Source organism: Tursiops truncatus, chromosome 5 (assembly GCF_011762595.2).
Source record: "Tursiops truncatus isolate mTurTru1 chromosome 5, mTurTru1.mat.Y, whole genome shotgun sequence".
Lineage (NCBI taxonomy): Eukaryota > Metazoa > Chordata > Mammalia > Artiodactyla > Delphinidae > Tursiops > Tursiops truncatus.
In genome coordinates this window covers 14817705-14831968 of record NC_047038.1, presented here as the reverse complement: position 1 = coordinate 14831968, position 14264 = coordinate 14817705, and positions in this window count along the sequence as shown.

The following is a 14264-nucleotide window of genomic DNA, read 5'->3' as shown; positions in this document are numbered from 1 at the left end:
ATAGAACTATCTTTCCTTATTCACAATCGAACATTTCTGCCCCTCTTGTGGTCTGGCTACTGTACCAGATTCAGTTATAATACTCACTATTAGAAGTGGCTGCCATAGCTACTTCATTCTTTCAATAAAAACTTACTTTATTACTTTTATCAAAACATTCCACTAAAAGCACAGGCTCTCTGCATGGTGCTAGGTAGGGATCTTTTCCTTCAAGATCTTGGATTTTAATTCTCTATGGGATACTGTTGCATCAGACATAAATTGCTTAATAGATCAATATATGGAGGAATATTTTTCAAGTTATGCCTGAAATACCTGATTTGAGAAATAACTCAAATAATTGAACCCTATTTAGGGTTACTAATGTACCCCTATTTACACTGAGATTAAATAGGCAAAATAAATGAAACCTAATGAGTTGATTCTACCTTGTACCAGTTTAGGATTACACCCCAAAATAATCCCTGGTCTGTATGTTCAGGTCTAATTAAAATATATTTAACCAAAATCAATTACTTGTTCTCCCCAAAAAGGTGATTGTACCCTGCTGCTTCTCATTTGAATTTCACTTCAGGTGTTTTTTTTATTTTTACAGGAACTTTTATTGTAGGAAAAGAGGGGAAAAGCTGCACATGTCTACTTTCGTTCCCTGGCATTCTGAGACAGTAGAGTCAAGAGTCATGGATACCAACTTGGAGGAAGAAAAGGAGAGTTAGCTATCACAAATCAGCACTGAAGTTTGTGGAATAAAGTGGGCTTTACAGTGATTTGATGGTCAATCATTGCACTGGTGAATTACCAGTCTGATAACAACTATCATTTGTAGAGCTTTAAAATGTGCCAAGTCCTATACTCAGCTCTTTCTTTCCATTATCTCAACCAATCCACATAAGTACCAAGTTGGGAAAGTGAGGCTTAATTAGATAAGTTCATGTAACTTGCCTAAGGTCACAATAGCTCATGAATGGCAGATCCAGATTCATTACTGAATTGTCTGACACTGAGATGCATGCTCTAAACCACTCCCTCCCAGCAATGGAGACTGAGAAAAAGAGTCTATCAGAAAGTCAAAACCCCTGATTTACATTTCTTAGGCTGGTGCCTCTCCAGTCATACAAAAAAATATGTCCATAAAAGAAAGATTCTAGAATTGTGTCAGAATTTAAGACCATTCTTCTGAGATGCAACACAACATCTCCTTTTGGATCAGCCCAGTGGGCTTTCTCATCTGGCATTGTCTTGAGATCACTTTTTGTCAATACCTTTGTGATAATCAGCAAAACTAATAGCATTCCAACTCAAACTCAGTTCTCCTTCTCAGCAGCACAAACCCTCCCTGCTATGCAGTGACGTCCAAGCCTCACTCAAGGGCAGTATAAGCAAACTCATTAACTAAGGTTACCCAGGATTTAATTCCAAGGCACTAAATATACCCTGCTAGGATTAATTATAAGCAAATCCCATCTTGGTAGATTGAACCAGGTTTAAAGTATTCAAAAAACTTTTTCAGGTATGATTTGTCTTCACTACTCTTTGTTAGTTCAGTAACACTCAAGGCCAATGCTTGGAATTGTTCTTCTACCATTCACCCTAAATCCCAAACTGAAAAATTTACTAAAATAAAATACATTTTTCATTTCTGGAGGAACAGGATCTTTATCTGGTTGGGTCCCTAATCTGTCCACTTTGGATTCTGATAAAAATTATTCTTCAAACAGACGAGTGTCCAATAAAATTCTACCTTTAGAAATCCTGTTTTCTTTCTTTGTTATTCTCCTCCCTCCCGTGATTTTTACCTGCCCCTCTTTTCCCCTACGTTTCTTAGCACACAAGCCCCAGCTGGAAGACCATTCTTCCTTGAAGAACTGGTCACTATATGCCTTTCACCATATTTCTGTTTCAGAGATGCCACTATGGAGTGAATTGTGTGTCCCCCTAATATTCATATGTTGAAGACTTAACCTCAATATGATGGTATTTGGAGATAAGATCTTTAGAAGATAATCTGATTTAGATGAGGTTATGAGGCTGGGGACCTCATGATGGGATTAGTGCACTTATAAAAAGAGACACCAGAGAGCTGTCTCTCTTTTTATCTCGTGGAGGATGCTTCCCTCCCTGTAGACAGAGCTCCATTGGGGGGACACTCCTCAGTGACACCCCAGTGGAGGTGGAGTGGTCTGTCTAATGAATGAGTCTGGGGGTAGGAACAAGGTGTGCCTACTCTGCCCTTCCTCTTCAGTTTTTAATTTAATTTAATTCAATTTAATATTTTTATACAGCAGGTTCTTATTAGTTATCTATTTTATACATATTAGTGTATATATGTCAATCCCCATCTCCCAATTCATCCCACCACCAAGCCACCCACCACTTCCCCCACTAGGTGTCCATACCTTTGTTCTCTACATCTGTGTCTCTATTTCTAACTTGCAAACCAGTTGGTTCATCTGTATCATTATTGAGCTTCATGAGCTGTTTATATATTTTGCAGATTAATACTTTGTTGATTCATTTGCAAATATTATCTGCCATTCTGAGGGTTGTGTTTTTGTCTTGTTTATAGTTTCCTTTGCTATGCAAAAGCTTTGAAGTTTCATTAGGTCCCATTTGTTCATTTTTGTTTTTATTTCCATTACTCTAGGAGGTGAATCAAAAAAGATCTTGCTGTGATTTATGTCAGAGTGTTCTTACTATGTTTTCCTCTAAGAGATTTATAGTGTCCGGTCTCATATTTAGGACTTTAATCCATTTTGAGTTTATTTTTGTGTATGGTGTTAGGGATTGTCCTAATTTCATTCTTTTATATGTAGCTGTCCAGTTTTCCCAGCACCACTTGCTGAAGACAGTGTCTTTTCTCCATTGTATATCCTTGCCTCCTTTGTCATACATTAGTTGACAACAGGTGTGTGGGTTTATCTCTGGGCTTTCTATCTTGTTGCACTGATCTATATTTCTGTTTTTGTGCCAGTACCATACTGTCTTGATTACTGCAGCTTTGTAGTATAGTCTGAAACCAGGGAGTCTGATTCCTCCAGCTCTGATTTTTTCCTCAAGATTGCTTTGGCTATTTGGGGTCTTCTGTGTCTCCATACAGATTTTAAGACTTTTTGTTCTAGCTCTGTGAAGAATGCCATTGGTAATTTGATAGGGATTGCATTGAATCTGTAGATTGCTTTGGGAACTATAGTCATTTTCACAATATTGATTCTTCCTATCCAAGAACATGGTATACTCTCCATCAGTTTGTGTCATCTTTGATTTCTTTCATCAGTGTCTTATAGTTTTCTGAGTACATGTCTTTTACGTCCTTAGGTAGGTTTATTCCTAGGTATTTTATTCTTTTTGTTGCAATGGTGAATGGGATTGTTCCCTTAATTTCTCTTTCAGATTTTTCATCATTAGTGTATAGGAATGCAAGAGATTTCTGTACATTAGTTTTGTATCCTGCAACTGTATCAAATTCACTGATTAGCTCTAGTAGTTTTCTGGTGGCACCTTTAGGATTCTCTATGTACAGTATCATGTCATCTGAAAACAGTGACAGTTTTACTTCTTCTTTTCCAATTTGTATTGCTTTTATTTCTTTTTATTCTCTGATTGCCATGGCTAGGACTTCCAAACTATGTTGAATAATAGTGGTGAGAGTGGACATCCTTGTCTTGTTCCTGATCTTAGAGGAAATGCTTTCAGTTGTTCACCATTAAGAATGATGTTTGCTGTGGGTTTGTCGTATATGGCCTTTATTATGTTGAGGTAGGTTCCCTCTATGCCCACTTTCTGGACAGTTTTTATCATAAATCGGTGTTGAATTTTGTCAAAAGCTTTTTCTGCATATATTGAGATGATCATACAGTTTTTATTCTTCAGTTTGTTAGTATAGTGTATCACATTGATTGATCTCTGTATATTGAAGAATCCTTGCATCCCTGGGATAAATCACACTTGACCATGGTGTCTGGTTTTGGTATCAGGGTATGGTGGCCTCGTAGGATGAGTTTGGGAGTGTTCCTTCCTCTGCAATTTTTTGGAAGAGTTTGAGAAGGATGGGTTTTAGCTCTTATCTAAATGCTTGATAAAATTCACCTGTGAAGCCATCTGGCCCTGGACTTTTGTTTGCTGGAAGATTTTTAATCACAGTTTCAATTTCATTACTTGTGATTGGTCTGTTCATATTTTCTACTTCTTCCTGGTTCAGTCTTAGAAGCTTACACCTTTCTAAGAATTTGTCCATTTCTTCCAGATGTCTGTTTTATTGGCATAGTGTTGCTTGTAGTAGTCTCTTAAGATGCTTTGTATTTCTGTGGTGTCCGTTGTAACTTCTCCTTTTTCATTTCTAATTTTATTGATTTGAGTCCTCGCCTTCTTTCTTGATGAGTCTGGCTAAAGGTTTATCAATTTTTCTTTTAATCTTCTCAAAGAACCAGCTTTTAGTTTTATTGATCTTTACTACTATTTTCTTTGTTTCTATTTCATTTATTTCTGCTCTGATCTTTATGATTTCTTTCCTTCTACTAACTTTGGGTTTTGTTTGTTCTTCTTCCTCCAGTTCCTTTAGGTGTAAGTTTAGATTGTTTCTTTGAGATTTTTTCTTGTTTCTTGAGGTAGGATTGTATTGCTATAACTTCCCTCTTAGAACTGCTTTTGCTGCATCCTGTAGGTTTTGGATCATTGTGTTTTCATTGTCATTTGTCTCTAGGTATTTTTTTATTTCCTCTTTGATTCCTTCAGTGATCTCTTCGTTATTTAGTAACATATTGTTTAGCCTCCATGTGTTTGTGTTTTTTACAATTTTTTTCCCCTGTAATTGATTTCTAATCTCATAGCATTGTGGTCAGAAAAAATGATTGATATTATTTCAATTTTAATCGGAATTCCAATTTCTTCTCCCAATTTTCTTAAATTTACCAAGGCTTGATTTGTGACCCAAGATGTGATCTATCCTGGAGAATGTTCTATGTGCACTTGAGAAGAAAGTGTAATCTGCTGTTTCTGGATGGAATGTCCTATAAATATCAATTAAGTCCATCTTGTCTAATGTGTCATTTAAATCTTGTGTTTCCCTATTAATTTTCTGTCTGGATGCTCTGTCTATTGGTGCAAGTGAAGTGTTATAGTCCCCTACTATTACTGTGTTACTGTCGATTTACTCTTTTATAGCTGTTAGCATTTGCCTTATGTACTGAGGTGCTCCTATGTTGGGTGCATATATATTTATAATTGTTATATCTGCTTCTTGGATTGATCCCTTGATCATTATGTGGTGTCCTTCTTTGTCTCTTGTAACATTCTTTATTTTAAAGTATATTTTATCTGATATGAGTATTGCTACTACAGCTTTCTTTTGATTTCCATTTGCATGGAGCATCTTTTTCCACCCCCTCACTTTCAGTCTGTATGTGTCCCTAGGTCTGAAGTGGGTCTCTTATAGACAGCATATATACGGGTCTTGTTTTTGTATCCATTCAGTGAGCCTGTGTCTTCTCGTTGGAGCATTTAATCTATTCACATTTAAGGTAATTATCAATATGTATGTTCCTATTACCATTTTCTGAATTGTTTTGGGTTTGTTTTTTGTAGGTCCTTTTCTTCTCTGTGTTTCCCACTTAAAGAAGTTTCTTTAGCATTTGTTGTGGAGCTAGTTTTGTAGTGCTGAATTCTCTTAGCTTTTGCTTGTCTGTAAAGCTTTTGATTTCTCTGTCAAAGCTGAATGAGATCCTTGCTGGGTAGAGTAATCTTGGTTGTAGGTTCTTCCCTTTCATCACTTTAAATATACCGTGCCACTCCCTTCTGGCTTATAGAACTTCTCCCAAGAAATCAACTGTTAACCTTATGGGAGTTCCCTTGTGTGCTATTTGTCATTTTTCCCTTGTTGCTTTTAATAATTTTTCTTTGTTTTTAATTTTTGTCAATTTGATTAGTATGTGTCTTGGTGTATTTCTCCTTGCATTTATGCTGCCTGGGACTCTCTGTACTTCCTGGACTTGGGCTGCTATTTCCTTTCCCATGTTAGGGAAATTTTTTACTATATTCTCAAGTGTTTTCTCAGGTCCTTTCTCTCTCTCTTCTCCTTCTGGGACCCCTATAATGCGAATGTTGGTGTGTTTAATGTTGTCTCAGAGGTCTCAGGCTGCCTTCAGTTCTTTCCATTCTTTTTTCTTTATTCTGCTCCGCGGCAGTGAATTCCACCACTCTGTCTTCCAGGTCTCTTATCTGTTCTTCTGCCTCAGTTATTCTGCTACTGACTCCTTCTAGTGTATTTTTTTCATTTCAGCTATTGTATTGTTCATCTCTGTTTGTTCTTTAATTCTTCTAGGTGTTTTTTCTTTAATTCTTCTTGCTCTTTGTTAAACATTTCTTGCATCTTCTCTATCTTTGCCTCCATTCTTTTTCGTAGTTGCTGGATCATCTTCACTATCATTATTTTGAATTCTTTTTCTGGAAGGTTGCCTATCTCCACTTCATTTGTTTTTCTGGGATTTTATCTTGTTCCTTCGTCTGGTACATAGCCCTCTGCCTTTTCTTTTTCTGTATCTTTCTGTGAATGTGGTTTTTATTCCACAGGCTGCAGGACTGCAGTTCTTCTTGCTTCTGCTGTTTGCCCTCTGGTGGATGAGGCTATCTCGAGCTGTCTCTCTCTTTTTGCCATGTGAGGACACAGTGAGAAGGTGGCTGTATGCAAATCAGGAACAGAACCACACAAATCACCAGAACTCAACCACACGAGCCCTCTGATTTTGAACTTGCAACTTCCAGAACTGTGAAAAAATAAATTTCTGTTGTTTAAGCCACCTAATCAACGACATTTTGTTATAGCAGTCCAAGCAGGCTAATACAGATGCATAATCCACATTATTAAATATACCTAACATCTGGTTCTGGGAGTCACATTATCCACCAATGCACATTTTAACATAATTAAGATCTGATTTTATATATTATCAGATAAGACATTGCCCCCATCTAGTGTCAACTTTTAGTCCACAATAATTTTGGTGAGGAGGAAAGTTTTGCAGCAAACAAGAGAGACTAGAGCAAAGAAGTCACATAAATATCAGTCCAGCAATGCACACAGAATAGAAATGGGGAAAAGTCAAAATCTAAAACCAGTGATGCAAGAGAGAAAGGATGATCAAGTAAGTGAAATGAGTAGTGATATATTAGTACTGAAAAAGAAGTTTACAGACTTTTGCTTCCTTTAACAGTCAACTGATCTATAATCCACTATCTGAACAAAGGCCTACTCTTAACATCATAAACCTAGGCAAGCCCTCAAGAAAGACCCACTCCTGACCTGCTGAGGGCCACGATTTTTCATCTGAAAATTAAGAGAATAAATTGAGGATTTATTGACTCGAGTCCCACAGACTTCTGTGAGATCCATACATGGAATTCAGAGTGCTCTATATCTTTTGAAACTTTAGTAAAAGCTATGGCTATATGTACTTTTCTACTGCACACAAAATTACACACACAAACACACATACATACATAAATACTCATTATTCTTGGAAGATAATCTGGAGTTTTCATTAGTTTCTCAGAAAAGGTTATTTACACCGAAGTATTTTAAAACAATGATAGAGAACTAAGAAGTGGTATCATTATAGATCCTTGATTTAAAGGGGAAATTGTCAATAAGAAAGTATGCCCCTTGATGGGATGGAGAGCAAGGCTCCAACCCCAGGTGAGAATAACCAAAATGTCAAACTAAAAAGATGGGGTTCCTGAAACCTCTGAATTGAGAGTCTGAACAATGTCTCAGAAATGGAGACTAGGGTAGAAGATCAGTCCCTATAACTGGGCCAATGTGGGAAAAAAAGAGGGAAGACTTACAGCTAACGAGTAGGACAGAACCCAGGGTTCATTCCTGGGAACCAAATTCCGGATCTAAGGAGATTCTCCGAAGCTCAACATGCACAGAGCTGCTCCAGACCTTATGTCCATGAAAATACATAAATTCTAACCCCATCCAGATTCTTAAGAGCAACTACTATCATTGATAAACTTCCTGCCTAAGGCAATGGGAATGAGTGAGCCTGTAAGGACCTGTGGTTGGAGGGGTGAGGCAAGCTTAGGAAATGAGTAAGAGCTAACACAATAGAAGTGAAACCTTCAAGATCTTGAGCCTCACGTTCCTGTGCTTTAGTCCTCTTAGCATTTTCTAAGGAAATAATAACTTTTAAGTTCATCCACTTTCCTAAACCTTTATCATCTAGCTCTAGCAGTAAATTCCAGATCTTCAAAGATAAACCTCAGTGCAGCTGATCAAAGAAATGGTAGTTCTAAAAGGAGTTTAATTAGTAGTATGTCAGATAGTCTTTTCCATCAATTAGTGGAAAAGAGCAGAATTTTAATTACATTATAACTAAACCAAGACTCTGTTTAAAACAGAAAGAATATCTTATCTTTAATTCCAAAGGGATAAAAGAAGGGGAAAATATGTAGAATGCAGCTTTTATGATTGACTTCTCACAATTTTCTACTATTAACAATTGCACTTTATAGTTGGTCTTCATTACCCTAGATATAAAGGGTAGCAGCAAAGAACACAAAGCTTTATTTTTAGTGTAGCCCAAAGCCCATTAGTTTAAAAGTGTCAATGTTTTATGGTTTTAAGAAGCTGTATAAGTTGCCCTTATTTGTGTAAGTTCATTTTCCAAATGTGTGACCACAGATGTCTATTGTTCATGAGGAAAGTTCACCCTGAGCTGCAAGTGAATCAGTACAATTGAGCTCTCAGCTAAGCGGCAGCCTCTGCCACTCTAGCCATTGTGTAAGTGGCCCTAAATTTGATACAGGGGCAAATACTTTTTTATTGTTTTCCCAGGGGGAGAAAGCTCTTTTCAAGGAGCACAGGCCAGCAATGATTTTCTTTTTTAATTCTTTCTGACACTGCATTTTTTTTTACACAAAAGAATCTAAGACTGCAATTTTTAACTTCCTTTTGTTAAAACTGTGCAAAAGACCTACTAACCTGTGTCCTTAAAGCCCTGCCTTAGTTTGCTCCAGTATCATTAAAATCTTCCTCCACTCTGCTCAGCAATTTCTCCTTTCTAAAGCAGCATGGTAATTCATCGTTTATATTCCCAGAGAACTCCACAGGCAGACAAGCTCCTACAATTTCAGCCTATTCCTTAGAATTAGTGTGAAGGTTACCTTCTTCTCTCTTCTTAGTCACTTAGTGTCTTTCACAACTATTTTAGGTACAACATAGCCTCAGAGAAGCTATTCAGATTAGTGAATAAATCTTTCAATTTATTCCCCCATCAAAAATTAATAACTAGCAGGAAGGATCCTTGTGATGGAACTGTTCTGTATCTTGACTGTGATGGTGATCACATGAATCTGCACATGTAACAAAATTGAATAGATCTAAATATACAGACACATACATATGTACAAATGAGTCCATGTAAAACTCATGAATCTAAATAAGGCTGATGGATTATATCGATGTCAATTTCCTGGTTATGATATAGTATTTATGCAAGATGTAACCACTGGGGGAAACTGAGTGAAGAGTATATGGATCTCTTTATCTTATTTCTTACAATTGCATGTGAATTTAAAATTATCTCAAAATCAAAAGTTTTTAAAACTCATTAACAAATTGTACATTTTGGAATGCTTTGAATTTCACCACCTAAAAAGAGGTTATTTCAGAAATATTTAAAAGACAATGAAAATGTACAATATAGCTAGTAATAATCACCCTTGCTCTGCCCTTTCCTGATGCATGATTATGAATTGCCACTACGAGTAAAAGGGCCCCAAGCCCCTTAGCAGAGCCAGTATATGTCATTTTTAATCTGGTTTTAAAAAACGTAACCTGGTTTTGATTATGTGCCTGAGTTTGGCTGCCACGGGATCTCCAGCTGGCTTCGAGTTTCCTAAGGTAGACTCACCAATCATTCTAATTTCATTTGTGTGTTCAGATGTGCCGGATCACAGCCATGATGGAAGGAGATCCTATATTAACGTTACAGACTCTACTTCTCACAGACACAAATGGTTACAGAAAAACATCTAAGAAGTGGATGTCTTCCTAAGATATTGAAAGAGAGATGTCCTGATTAGAAGATGCAAACTATTATATATAGAATGGATAAATAACAAGTCCCTACTGTATAGCACAAGGAACTATATTCAATATCCTGTGATAAACCATAATGGAAAAGAATATGAAAAAGAATGTATATATATGTGTAAGTAAATCACTTTTCTATACAGCAGAAATTCACACGACATTGTAAATCAACTATTCTTAAATAAAATAAATTTTTTAATAAGGGAGATGTCCTTTAAATTTTTCTCCTGCAATTTTCCAAAACTAATTCTTGTGGCCTATACCATATAAATAGGAGAAATGGATGAGTTCAACTAATAAAATGAAGTTGTCAGCTAAATTTTCTAGCATTGCAGTTAGATCCCAGTTTAACACTGAAATGAAATTGCTTTAAAAAATTTTATATCCGTTTCTGCCATCCTGTCTCTACAGTCTCCGAAGCAGTGCAAATTAAGAGACATAATCTCACTTCATCTTCAAACTTGAAACATAAGGAAGCTTAGTTTCTTTAAAAGTAATCTCCCCTCCCACAAATCTTGACACCTTTCAAAAGCAGGGTTGTGAAGGTTTGGCTTCAAACTTCTTAACATGTTAATCAGATTGCTCAATCAGAACTGTCTAGGACTTAAAGAAGAAAATTGCAGACTGTGTCTAAATTTTTTACAAAATCACACATGCATGCCAGAAAACATCACAGAACTATAAATTCAAGCAAAATAATCAGCACTTGCAGCTGCAAAAGAGCTAGCAATTTTTTCAAATGCTGTCCACAGATAAAATGATCCAAACAGGCACTTACACAGAGTACCGATTCTGATACGAGAAGAATGAGGCTGGAATATGGCTATTTGTTTTCTTCAGTGGGGTCCATTTTCAAATACCATTTTCCTCCAGTTGTTCAAAGTAGCTGTTATGGTCCCAAAAATAATGATCAATAATACGTTGAGTCCCAGGCTCTGCCTTCTCCAATGATAACTTACAAGCAACGACCCTCTTATCCAAACACCCCGAAGTTGTATGTAAGAGTAAGAGCCACAACAGGACCTCAAACACTGTAAGTGTCTAGGATAAAAAGTATCAGCCTAGTAAATCTTCTATAATGTGAACTAATTAGAGGGAAAGTTACACAAATTACTGGAAAAACTAAAATACAGGCTATTTTAAATTAAATATTGTTACTTTTATTCATATAAAACTAACATTTACATTTTAATTTACACATATATGTGTGTATACACATATGTTACATGAAAGTATATAATACAGTCAATATGAAAAATCCTTAGCCAGTTCCTAGCAACTTTTTTTTTTTTTTTTGCGGTACGCGGGCCTCTCACTGTTGTGGCCTCTCCCATTGCGGAGCACAGGCTCCGGACGCGCAGGCTCAGCGGCCATGGCTCACGGGCCCAGCCGTTCTGCAGCATGTGGGATCTTCCCGGACCGGGGCACGAACCCGTGTTCCCTGCATCGGCAGGCGGACTCTCAACCACTGCGCCACCAGGGAAGCCCCCTAACAACTTTTTCGTGGTCATTCAAAATTGCTTAGCGATTGCCTTGATTCAAAATTACAGAATATGTTTAATCTAAAAGAATAATCTGTCTTAATAACTGCATAGAAGTGATTTTATATTACCATAACTTTTTATTCTGTTTGTTTCCTTTATGTCAGTGGAAAGCCTGCTGTGAGTGGATAAACTAGAGAAGTATTTGCAAGGAAAAACATGAAGACATTTTGTTCCCTTAAGTAGTTTTAATATTTCCCTCTGCAGTTTTGTTTACACTAGCAGTTTAGGAAGCTGTTTCTTTAATAGGACTTCCTCCTACATAGGAAGCCTATTTCCATCCCCACTCCCTCCAAAATTTCAAATTACCATACAATCACAACAATGAGTTTTGACTGTAGCCTAAACAGTATAATAATGCTGATTTTTCCCATCATTTCCATCACCTGGGGCATTAAAGGAAGCACTTGGTTTCCTATCCTCATTTCCTGTGCATTCTAATGCCAAGGCTTGGATCAGAAAAAACTGGCTCATCTCCAGGCTCATTTAGAGAGATGCACAAGAAGCTGTGGTCAACATCTGCCTACAAGATGGCTTATCTGGAAAGGGTTAAGTAAAGTCAGGCTATCGGTCTCCTGCCACTGTTCCCAGCATTTGCATCAGTCACGGGAAGTGATGTCACACACCTGCAATGCACATGCAAACTGTGAACACTTCACCAACATTCAATTTGAGTCTCCCACCCAAAATCATGCCCAGCTGCCTCACACTGAGTTCCTCCACTGCCAAATTGGCTAGTCTGCATAGCACTGAAAGAATGGATGGTCTTATGCTAACAGCAGCTAAGTAGATTCAAGTTTGAAACCACCAAGCTGTGTATAGTTTTGTTTTTATCAATTACTTCTTGCCATTTCTAGAATCACAGAGAGGGAACATAGCACTCTCATTTCACAAATAATTAAATCATATCTCTACTGTAGCTTTCACCAATTGTTCTTTCTCATCAGACTTAAGGGAAGGGGCTGGGATTTAAAGCACTTTTCTATCGCTAGAGCTTATACCTAGCAGATATTCAAATTTGATAAACAAATAAATGGATGGACAGATGGGTGAATTCTTAGAAACCATTTCACAGAGCTACCTTGGATGATGTGGTCAATTTACTCAATTTTTCTAAAACCAAGATTTGGAATAATAAATGGGTATAATTAATAGCATCTTCCTCAAAGGACTGTTGAGCAGATATCTTGAGATAATGCTTTTCCAAAGTTCTATACAAAGCCAGACACATAATAAGGATTCCATAAATATTAGTTTGCTGTTATTTTGATAGTGATAGTCATATATGACTTTCCATTTCTCCTTGTTACTAAGACTCACCAACCTCTTGGTTCATCCTACCTAAGTGTCAAGGGCTTTACCCCCTGACTTGTGGTCTTCCTCTCTTTCCCTAGATCTACCATCAGTCTGGGGTGACATCAACATTCACATGAACAACTCATCAAGCCGTTTCTTCACACTTCACTGATCTTTTCATCTCCAATAACTTGCACTTTCTTCTTTCAGCTATATATGTCCTCTGACCATACACATTCTCTCTGGAATCAGTCTACTTAGATAGAAATGCTAGTTCCATCAGTAGTTACAGCTACGTAACCAGCTACACATTTTTCAGGTTCCCTAAAAACTTTAGTTACCTCATTTGCTAAATGGGGTTATAAAGGTATTTACTTCACAGTGCTTCATATATAGTAATACTCCATTATTGTTAGTCTTATTATTCTTATCCCCCAAACTACACCACCTCTGAAATATGGAACCCAACACTAAATGTGTAATGTTTGGACACAAGTTATTCCACCTCTTTTACTACAGTAAATAGCTGAAAATAAACTAGAAATAAAAAGGGAAAATAAGTAAGAAAACACAGAAGTGCCTAAAGAAAATAAAAGAGTTTCAAAATATAATCATTGGGCACCCAAAAAATAACAATGATTATAATAGTTTACATTAATTGATAATATATATAGTGTACTTGGAGTAATACCTGATTCAAAAGTATACCAAAATAAGTACATTACGTAAATTATGAATGCTTACTCTGTATGGGCACAATTCTATGTGCATTCCATGATGTGTCTTGCACATACAGGTGAGAAAACTGAGGTTCAGAGAAACTCAGTAACTTACCCAAGTTACATGTCTAGCACATTGCAGAGCTGGGATTCAAATCTACAGACACAAGGCCACATTGACCATTCATGTATGGTGGAGCTGGAATTCAGACCCAGTCATTCCGATACCAGAACCTGTGCTCTTAATTACTTTTGTCTCTCCCTAAATTACCTAACACCCCAGAATACAGTGACAGTAGCTTAAAAAATGTATACACACATACATTTGTTCAATCAAATTTTCATATCAAACTATTTCATTTCAACCAATTTGCTTTTGGCTAAAGTTTATGCTATTTTCAGCCCCAAGAACCCTGTCCTTCAGGGCCAGTGTTAGACTTCATATGCGGGACCCTGTCAGGTTTTCCGGGGCTTGCACAGATGCAGACTGGGCCCTTAGTCTCAGCATGTCTTTCCTGTTTTCCAGAATTCTGGAAAAATTCACTGATGGATGAAGACTTCTACCCAGACATAATTGAACAAGTACAATGGCAACAAGTATTTTTCTGGGTTCCCTTC